The sequence below is a fragment of the Danio rerio genome, chromosome 9 (assembly GCF_049306965.1).
Source record: "Danio rerio strain Tuebingen ecotype United States chromosome 9, GRCz12tu, whole genome shotgun sequence".
In the NCBI taxonomy this organism is placed as follows: Eukaryota; Metazoa; Chordata; class Actinopteri; order Cypriniformes; family Danionidae; genus Danio; species Danio rerio.
Window position 1 is genome coordinate 31,647,501 of NC_133184.1, and position 11,563 is coordinate 31,659,063.

At 38.2% G+C, this 11,563-nt stretch overlaps 1 protein-coding gene across 4 annotated transcripts in view; it reads right to left on the reverse strand.

The window, feature by feature from the left end:
• Positions 1–11,563, reverse strand: part of il1rapl1a (interleukin 1 receptor accessory protein-like 1a) — a 269,927-nt gene that overhangs the window by 257,703 nt on the left and 661 nt on the right. The window lies entirely within an intron of this gene.

Genomic DNA, 11,563 nt, shown 5'->3' on the forward strand with positions numbered 1-11,563 from the left:
TATAAACTGCATTGTGCAGTTTACCAATTTCGTTCAAATATACCTACGCCATTTGTCTGTTATTTTCTTTATGTGTGTGTTGCATAATTTCTATCCATACTCCAGGCACTGACAAACCGATTTATCAATTTTCTGGTCTAATCTCAAGCTTATAGGCAACTAACTGAGAAAGAATCAATCTTAGGCCGCATTTCTATGATGTCATCATGTAGACTTCTTACAAAGTATTTTACAGTATTTTAAAAAATACAAAAATACAAGACACTAAAGTATTTTGATACAAAATATGAACCCATTTTCATCAACCCTATCAAATAAATGTATTATAACTGCCCATCCCTGGTTACTATTTGTATAATAATTATTTGTACAATTTGTATTATTATTTGTATAATAGTAATAAATAATAATGATAATAATAATAATTTATTTGAGGTAATTTAAGGTCTTATTTGTATTATTATTATACAAATTGGTGTGTATTACTACATTATTGTATTATTAATAATAATAATAATAATAATAATAATAACAATAATAATAATAATAATAATAATAATAATAATAATAATGGGCAAGGCAGTGGCGCAGTAGGTAGTGCTGTCGCCTCACAGCAAGAAGGTCACTGGGTTGCTGGTTCTAACCTCGGCTCAGTTGGGGTTTCTGTGTAGAGTTTGCTTGTTCTCCCTGCCTTCGCGTGGGTTTCCTCCGGGTGCTCGAGTTTCCTCCACAGTCCAAAGACATGTGGTACAGGTAAATTGAGTAGGCTAAATTGTCCGTAGTGTATGAGTGTGTGTGTGAATGTGTGTGTGGATGTTTCCCAGAGATGGGTTGCAGCTGGAAGGGCATCCGCTGCGTAAAAACTTGCTGGATAAGTTGGCGGTTCATTCCGCTGTGGCGACCCTGGATTAATAAAGGGACTAAGCTAACAAGAAAATGAATGAAATGAATAATAATAATAATAATGATAATAATAATAATAATAATAATAATAATAAAATAAATATTATTTGAGAAAATAAAAATTTATATTTTGTCGATTTCATGATGAATTTGAGTTTCTTGCGCCTGCACTGCTGTTGTTACACTCCACTAATAGCATGTAACATCACGAGCGCTGACCTGATAATAAATACACATTAGTGGCCTGCGGTGCTCTGCGGTTAGGGTTCGATGGGTAATCGCCATGCAGGTCCTCCCAGTGATACAATTACACTTGGGACTCATTAATATTAGATGAACTATTAACGTATAGGCCATTTTACATGGAGAACTGGCACGCTGGCACACAGCCGAGGTTGACGACTCTCTGCGCATACATATGCAACATACACACACACATAGGGGTGCAGCTGTGCTTACTTGTTGGATGAAAATCCCCCAGCAAAATGGGCGCTGTGTTTTTGCACATGACAAAGTGCTGGAGGGGCGGGTTTGGAGCAGGGATTGATTTTTGAATTGAGGAGTGGAGCAGCGGCTATGTATCATCATCTCCCTGCTCCTTCCCTCTCTCTATCTCCCCTCCTCTCTGTCTTCTGATGTTGGCGTTTAGCGTGTGTGTATGTGTGTGTGTGCCTGAGTGCATCTCTAGCAGAGAAGCTCAGAGGGAAAGTGGGTCACACTCGGCTCGCCTCAAGACTAAGACCAGATCTGCTATGCACACACGTTTAAACACAGCGCACAACGCACCTACACACACACACATGCACGCGCACGCACAAATCCACCTTCACATAAAAATGCACATCATATTGCCTCTAATCCTCCAGAGAGAGGATCTCGGTACATCACTATGAGTCTGGAGTTATTTGAGTGGACAGTTCACTATTCAGAAGAGTGAATTACCCTGCAGCTTTTCAAGGGAGAATAGGACACAGTTTGTGAGGACTTACCTCTCTCTCTCTCTCAACCCCTCCTTATATCTACTGGGTGGATTAAACCAGTGTCTCTTTCATCCTCATTTGGCAGTATGAGCGCTTCTCTGAGTCATGCTCTTCCCGGGTTCTGCTGAGCTGTTGGGTGTAAAATCTGTGCAGGCAAGTGAGCAGCATCACCTGGGAATACATAACTGTACCATACTGTCACTCTATTTTACAGCACGGCGAGCATTTCAGCCGTTTAGCATATTGGGGACATTTTGTGCTGCCAGGATATGGATATAGTTTCCATTTCCTATAATAAGCGTTCTGTATCCCCAACCCGACCGGTGCACATGCGGGGAAGAAGGAGCTTACCGTAGGAAAGAAAGAAATAACCTAAATGGGGTCTAGTTAACTTCTCATTTGTTTTAACAGCTGGGAGATTAAACGGAGAGCAAATGAAGATTTTTTTTGAGAGGTCTTCTGCTTGTCTGATTTCTTCTTCTGCTGGGTGAAAAGAGGCAGGTAATCGCTCGTTCCAGTCTTCTCCAGAGATTTCACTGACATCTCAGACTGCAGACAAATGAGCAGTGTGTCAAAGCAGAGGAGTCAGAGATTTTTATATCATGTTTTTATACTGGGATAGTTCACCCAAACATGAAAATGGCCTCATTATTTACTCTCCCTCATGTGGTTTTAATCCTTTATGGGTTTCTTTTCTTCTTTTGAACACAAAAGAAGATATTTTGACAAATGCTGAAAACCTGCAACCATTGACTTCCATGGTACGAAGATTGAATTCTATGAGCTATAAGAGACAACGCAATCAATAACTATGCCATTTGCAACTTTCTTAATTTTTTTCAATAAAATCTAAAGTCTCCCAAAAGAGCATGCTTGACAGAGCAGCTATAAAATATTAAATTCCATTTTGTATCATATTACATACTACAACCGCACACACACACACACACACAAACTCACTCCTACGTGTGTGTGTGTGTGTGTGTGTGTGTGTGTGTGTGTGTGTGTGTGTGTGTGTGTGTGTGTGTGTGTTCATTCATGCGTTTTCGTTCAGCTTAGCCTCTATTTCATAGGTCGCCACAGCAGAAAGAACCACCAACTATTCCAGCATATGTTTTATATGGTGGATGCCCTTCCAGTCACATCCAAGTACTGGGAAACACCCATACACACTTATATACCGAATGCCTTTGGACTATGGGGGAAACTGGAGCACCCGGAGGAAATCCACACCAACATGGGAAGAATATGCAAACTCCACACACAAATGCCAACTGGAAATTCCAACTCATCATCCAAAAAATGCCAACTCATCATCCAACTGATTTAGGCGGGACTCGAAACAATGACCTTGCTGTGCGGCTGTGAGCCTATATAAAGCTGTGTTTAGCTGCATTAAAATGTATTCATTTGTTTATATTTAAGATTTCTTTTTGTCATTTTGTCTTAATTACGAGAGATCTATAAATAAATAAAAGGTCTATAAATCAGGACTCAAACTCAGTTGCAATTCATTTGTTTATATTTAAGATTTCTTTTTGTCATTTTGTCTTAATTACGAGAGATCTATAAATAAATAAAAGGTCTATAAATCAGGACTCAAACTCAGTTGCATATGTTGGCACACTGACCACTAGGCTATGCATCAGTTGTGTTTATTTTTGACATATTTTATACATTGGCATTGTCCCTCAAACTTCAAGGCTTTACCCATTTGTGTTCATAATTTTGTTTAATAACTGCTCACTTATTCGTCTATAAATTTTGATTAATTCAGGTAAATGTAATATAATAAAATATAATATAATATAATATAATATAATATAATATAATATAATATAATATAATATAATATAATATAATATAATATAATTTTCTTTTCGGCTTAGTCCCTTCATTAATCAGGGTTCACCACATCGGAATGAACCACCAACTTATCCAGCATATGTTTTACACAGCAGGTGCCCTTCCAGCCACAACCCAACACTGAGAAAATAACATAATATTCAATTCATCTTTATTTCTATGTTTACAATGTAGATTGTGTCAAAGCAGCTTCACACAGAAGTTCTAGTTAATTGAAACTGAGTCAGTCCAGTTTTCAGAGTTAAAGTTCAGTTTAGTTTAGTTCAGTTTCACTGCTGAAAGTCCAAACACAAACAATGCACAATATAAAATATTGGAATGTAATGTAATGTAATGTAACGGAATTGGTTTTAGCATTTTGAATGGTTTTGAGATATTAAGCTTAACATTTACATCCAATATATCTAAACTTGTATAGGAATCAAATTTCAAAATGTTTTCTTGAAACAAATTCTAGAAAATCTAATTAGAAGATTATAAACTAAACTACAATAAAAAATGTGACTTGTCGACAAAACAGTCTTATGTTGCACAAGTGTATTTTTATAATTTTCAATTTATTTAAGCAAAGATACATTGTATAGGTCAAAATTATGAAAAATGTTTAATGAAACTTTCTAAAAACACTAGAATATTAAGTAAACATACTAAAGAAATTTAGTAAAATAACTACTGTAAATATATAAAAACTCAATTACTGATCAGTAATTTATATTAAACTTAATTTATCTAAATTTGAAATTGATTTTCCAACGCTATCTCAGGCCAACTTGAACTTTGATTTACTGGCTAATTCCTGTAAATTATACAATCTCATTCATACATTCTAGTATGATTTGCTCATCCCCCATTGACTTTTGTCTTTAGGGATGGGGTTTGGTGTCATGATTCCTTAAAAAAATTTACATTTTCATAAAACTGAACATATGAATTTGTAGGAATTAGCCGCTAAACTGGCGAAATGTAAAATAGTAACATTTCCTTCAGAGATCAGGCTGGATTTTCTTAATAATTACATTTATCGAACCATCAGATTCTAAATATATAAATAGGTGTATCTCTGCCAATTATTGATCAAAACATTGACAATTATGACTTGTATTGTGGTCCCAGGACAAATTAAATATATTACACACAAACACACACACATATTATATTACAAAATACATGAATAAACTTGACATAGCTCGATTGGTGAACATTAGAGTGATATTTATATCAGACAGATCCTCTCATCACTCTTGCAAGCCTTCCACATGCTTCTTGGTAAACTCCGGTATTGCATTTTTGAGTGATGAAATACTGTTAAAGTGTGTGCACCATTATTGCATGTAGCACTAACGTCAAAACTAGCAATGCGCTTTTGCTCTCATGTTCAGTCAATAAGTCGTGCTTGTGTGTGTGTATGAATATTTCCACACCACGGCGCGCATTGGCATGGGCTAATGAACTATTCGGTGTGAGACAGCAGGGAAGAGATGCCACACTCAGTGAATAATTTGCTTATTGATCGCAGCATTTAAATGCAGTATTGATAAAGAGGAATCCACTCTAATGGAAAGGAATGGTTGCAGTATCAAAGACTTATTGCATCTGGGAGAATGCAGGACTGACAATTTTTATTGAATGACGCCGGGTGCGCTCGGGGGAGAGATAAAAAGATAAAGGGAGAGAGGAAAAGGGAAAGAAAAAAGGAAAGAAGAGACCAGCATTGCTGTCGGTTTTGATGCCGGTGGGCTCATGTCCACCAGCACCAAACCAGCCTTGGGACTCGTTCCTGGTCTTTTCATCATACCGCTGCTATTGTTGTGCCAGTCATTTCTTCCAGGATATCAAGAATCATCTTTAACCCAGTTGTAACTCAAGCTTCACAGCCCATATGGCAGAAATCAGTGTCCTTGTGCTCGACCACACAGTAACGGTAGCATGTGTCACTGTGGGCGGATCGTTCCCGTGCGAGTAACACGCAAGATGACGTGGGTGTATTCATTGGCCTTTCCTGGCAAAATACTATATGTTATATTTGACTTGAGTTCAAGACGTGTCCAAATGCACATAAAGGAGATGTCGCTAAGCTTTGTGCGTGAAGCTTCGCTAAATGATGTATGCACTTGGAGCTGGTTTCCTCGCCACAGCCTGTTTGAATGCAGGCTCCATAAATGATTTAATGCAGAGCGCTACACTCTGTGCTTGATCCGCAGGCCGTTTCTTGCACACTTACACTAGATTATATATTGCGCACAGTGTGTAATTTATAGACGGTACTTTGGGTGCTGTATTGGATGCAGAAAAGGCGAAATAAAAAAGGCCCGCTATGCGATCTCTAAAATACCCAGAGATTTGCCTATCTTCGTTTACGGTTCTTCACAATTCTGAGTCATAAGGTTGGAATGATAGAGGGGGGAAAAAAACTCATGGGTCTGTCAAGGAATATTAGACTGCGGATATTCAATTCAATAGTGACTTTATGAGTTTCTGCATGGTGGCGGCACTGGAAGAATCGGTGACAACCTTTCTTTCCATCTCTCCCTCTGATATCAGATGAGACATAAGCAAAGGAAAGGGAGAGAAAGGGAGCGTGGGTAGAGTCCCATGCTGCCACAGTAGGGGTAAATTATCCATAATCAGGGCATCAGTGTGGATGGGTCCATCGGAACCCAACACTTATACCCCATAATCAGCACCTCCGTGTCAACCAATCGCTTATAGCTGCACAAATTGCCACCATTTGAGCTCCCACACAGTCTATATTACAGATGTGTTTGAGTGTGTGTGTGTGTTTGTGTGTGTCAGCACACACTTCTTCGCCACAATAGAGAGGTCAAATTCTCTAAAAAAAAAAAAAAGACGAGGAAAAATAAGCCAGGATGATTAGAAAGAGAGATTAGATTGTTGCCTTTCAAATCACCTTTCTTCTTTCAGATGAAGACCCAGTAAATTGCCCTCTAATCTTCAAATCATCATCACGGGGAGGAGGACAGACGGTGATGATGATGACGATTCAAAAACTGCAGAGATTTTAGACCTTGCGCAAAGGAATTGCATTGCTTTCTACTTTTCTGCAGCACTCGAATCTCCAGCCACAATAAACTCTTATCATTTCCAAGTGAGAAGCTCTGACCTGGATTTGTCAGCACTGCATTTGAGTAAGGACTCTCGGCTCTGAACATAAACCGCATTCTTTTGTGCTGCTTAAATTGGGGCTCTCAAGGCTCTGTTAGATACTTTAGCATGACCTATTCCTGTTATTTTCTCAACCTCTAACAAAAACAACCTCTTCACGGCATCCGCCTGCCAACTTAACAGCCTTGTCTCTCGTTACACTGCATATGGTGCACATATATAAGAGATGCATCATATGCCGTGCTGATATTAAATAGGCCACTGCAATGCAAAGTTCATATCCACACTGGGAGTCATATTTGTTATGCATACTTAACCCAGGCTCGACCACAGATTGGGGCTGTACCATGGGATGCTCTGAATGAGATGCCTGGATTGAGGAAAGGGCCTGCTGGGGGCACTGAATAGTCAACATTAACTGTGGAATAGAATGGAGCCGACAAGGTTCACTGCATTGCATTCTTTCTTAAAGGGACAGTTCATTCAAATATGAAAACTTATGCTGTGGTACGTTTACTGTTATCACTTTTACTGTTAGGTAGGGCTGCACAATATTGGAAAAATCTAACATTTTAATTTTTTATTTTATTTTGCAATATACAGTCAGGTCCATAAATATTTGAATATTGACACAATTCTAACATTTTTGGCTCTATACAGCTATTTTTTTCACAAAAAAATGAAACAAACAGGATGTGCTTTAACTGCAGAGCTTTAATTTGAGGGTATTTGCATCCAAATCAGGCAAACGCTGTAGAAATTACAAAAGTTTGCATATGTGCCTCCCACTTGTTAAGGGTCCAAAAGTAAATGGACAATTGGCTTCTAAGCTGTTCCATGGCCAGGTATGTGTGATTCCCTCATTATCCCAATTGCAATGAGCAGATAACTACTAGAACTATCTGGTGTTGTCTATGTGTTCCAGACTTCAGGCTGTAATTGACTGCAAATGATTTGCAACCCAAGTATTAAAAGGTGAAAGTTAGATTTAGGATTATTATTCTGTCCAATTACTTTTGAACCCTTAACAAGTGTAAAGCATACATGCAAACTGTTGTAATTCCTATACCATTTACTTGATTAGGATGTAATTACCCTTAAATCAAAACTAACAGTCTGCAATTAAACCACATCTTGTTAGTCTAATTTCAAATCGATTGTGTTGGTGTATAGAGCCAAAAATGTTAGAATTTTGTCATAATTGTGAAATCGATGCTGAAATTATATTTTGTGCAGCCCTACTGTTAGTTATTTATAACTTGACTTTGTAGTTTTTATGGAACAGAATTTCTGACTCAGAGACTTATGTAATTTGCTTTGAAATCATCCCATAGATCTAAGTAGGACACACTTTAAGGGGACAACCATTTGTAGTGGTGTCAGAAACCATAATGGATATTATTGAGTGTGCTAATTTAATTCCATAATACACTGCAATAACAAATGTACAAGCTATGTACACTCAATAACAAGAGAATACCCAAAATGCACTGCAAGAATCATGCCAAATGGATTCCCGGGTCTCATCAGCAGATGGCACCTGCAGCAGTTTCCTTCCATTCATTTTTCTAAACTGCTTGTTCAGCATAGTACCGTATATTATATAATACGGGTATAAAATCCTTTTTAATAAATTATTAAATTATTCCCACTACATATAGAAATCTTTTCATTCCTACTGGAGCTGCCAGCTTGCTAAATTAAATAATAATTAAATAAATGTAAATAAATAAAGAATGATTAAACAGCTTACACAAACTATGAAGCCTTTAAAGTGCATTCACTGAAGACAGCAGGTTGTTTTGACCTGAGCCTTTTCACTCAGGGTTTGCTGAGGATGGTCTGAGAAACAGAAAATTCCCAATGAACAGCAATTCTGTGAGTGAAAATGCCTTGTTGATGCCAGAGGTCAAAAGAGAACAGCTAGACTGGTCCAAGCTCATAGAAATGGCAACAGTAACTGAAATGCCCACTTGTTACAAACCCAAAGAATGCATAGTTTTTGTACACATACAGATGTGCAGACACACAGGCCAATACACAGCAATATATTTCATTTGACTTGTACATGAATAAATTGGCATACGATTCAAACATATTGTGGCAAATTTTAATTCCTCTCCACAACCCAAATAGTTCGAGAGTTGGACTTGGGATAGAAAGATTTCAGGTTCGAGTCCCGCCACCAGCAGGGATTGTTGATGGGGAGAGTGAATAAATATCCACCTCAATACCACAGCTGAGCTGATTCCCTTGCCAAGGCACCAAACCCCCAACTGCTCCCCAGGCAGCCCACTGCTCCGGGTGTGTGTTCATGGCTGTAAGTCACTTTAGATCAAAGCATCTGCTAAATACATAAATGTAAATGTAAATGAGGGTACTTCCTAACCTCTTCGGTTTTTCTTTGACTAACATTTGAATCAACACCCCCAAGACACAGTTACCACTTTATGGATAAAATAACACAATGTGAGCCAGTTTAAAAATCCAATAATGCATGTATGGCATGTGCACAATATTCTAAAGATGACATTCATGTCATGTGTGTGTAATAATTTGCATATACTGTTAACCCAAAAATGCAGTACAGGATATCTGAAACCAAAACATTAACCTTGAAGCAGATGAGCTACAGCATCAGAAAGATCACATTCAGAAATTCAGCTAAAGTCAGAATTAGTACATAAAAGAAATGATCCATTCTGGTGTGTATCAACCTAGATTAAAGACTTTCTTGGCCCACTTTGAGACCTTTAGAACCAACTGATCGCTGTTTAAACAGTAGGGACTATTGGAATATTGTTGCTGACAATGTTTATCTCCTTATGAGTGTACCACAGTGTACCAATTTTGTGATGGCTACTTCCAGCAGGATAATACTCTCAAATCATATCAAACTGGTTTCTTGACCACAACAATGAGTTCAATAAACTCAAACGTCCTCCACAGTCAGCAAATCTCAATCCAATAGAGCACCTTTGGGATGTGCTGGAAAGGGAGAATTACATCAGCCGACAAATCTGCAGCAACTGTGTGATCCTATCATGTCCATATGGATAATAAATCTCTGAGGAATGTTTCCAGCACCCCTGAGAATGAATCTATGGTATACTGTATTGTACGGTTATGTTATCTACCAAAGGGCTGATGGGTCATGCTAACCAGTCCAGCTCTTAGTCGTGATAATCTTCTTATTTGATCAGAAAAAAAGGCTTGACTACACTGATTATCGCCACATAGAATCCCAAACCTTGATCTTGCCTCAGGCAGAAAGGAAAATAATAAAATATATGAAATGTCAGTTACTCAATATTAACACCTTGTTTATATAACTGCTGCAGGAAAAGCAATATCGCAGTGTTGTACTAAAAAAGAATGCTTTAAATGAATCGAGCACGTTCAAAACCCACAATGGGGTGATCTTATGAACTATAACCATTGTGCTCTTGATCAAAGCGCTCAGCCTCAGGTTACTCCAGAGGGACTAACCCTGTAATAAGGTTAGGTACTGCAAGTCAGTTTGGATCAAAGCGTCAGCTAAATTACAAAATGTAACATGCCAGTGACTACAATCTGCACTCAGTTTTAAGAATTGATATGATTGCTGTATTACTCCATTGCGCTCCCACGGGCCTAAAGTGTTGTTACCCTGAGGAAAGCTCTTAATAACACAGAAAATCTACTGAAACATCGAATCCCATAATGCAGTGAATGCATTCCACACTCCATCAGTCTTTTGACCACCGCGGCTTGAATCCAACACAGCTTCACAGTCTATTTCAGAGCATGTTGCCATGACGAGAACCTACTTGTTACTAAGGATCACTCAGAAAGAGAAGGAGAAAGAAAGAAAGAAAGAAAGAAAGAAAGAAAGAAAGAAAGAAAGAAAGAAAGGAACAGAGACAATGAGATAGAATGGTAGTAATTAAGCACAAATTACAATCTTGAGAGTGTTTTTCTCTCATCCTTTTAGTGTGCGTGTGCATGTAAATGTGTTTAAGGGTTGCACTTGAAAGTGCAATCCTATTAAATATTCCGTCTAGTTTATATGGGCTAAATTGGAATTGCAATCTCAATTCAATCATGAAAAGAAAACACATCTGCAAAATTGAGAAGAACTTGACTGTAAAATGTTGAGAATCTTCACTAGTATTTAGGACAACGGCATTAAAAGCAAGTAGGCACCCTTCTCTCGGTTGCCAACTGCTTTTGAATAATTAGATATGGCTTTAGAGAATTTCTCTACAAAAACTTTTTCCATCTTTGGTCAACCAAGTGATCTCTGTGTTAGATGAACAGCCTGTGAAGTTGCTTTCAGTGCTGTACGCTGAAGGGAAACAGCGATTTTTAATTCATGTTTGTGATGAATAAGTAATTATGTGCGCGCTCGCGTGTGTGTGACTGAAGAGCGCGCGGGAATGAGAAAGCAGGAATTCGGAGTTATGGCCAGTCACACAAGTGCGGAGGAAAGTGGAACAGATGAACACACACACACAAAATTCTTCGTCCCTGTCCAACCTTAACACAACACAACACACAAACTCAAAGAGAGAGAGAGAGAGAGAGAGAGAGAGAGAGAGAGAGAGAGAGAGAGAGAGAGAGAGAGAGAGTAAACACCCTGCAGAGTGAATATTATAATTTTATATGACTCAGCGCCGCCTAGTGGTTCATATTTAGTTAATCTGAATACC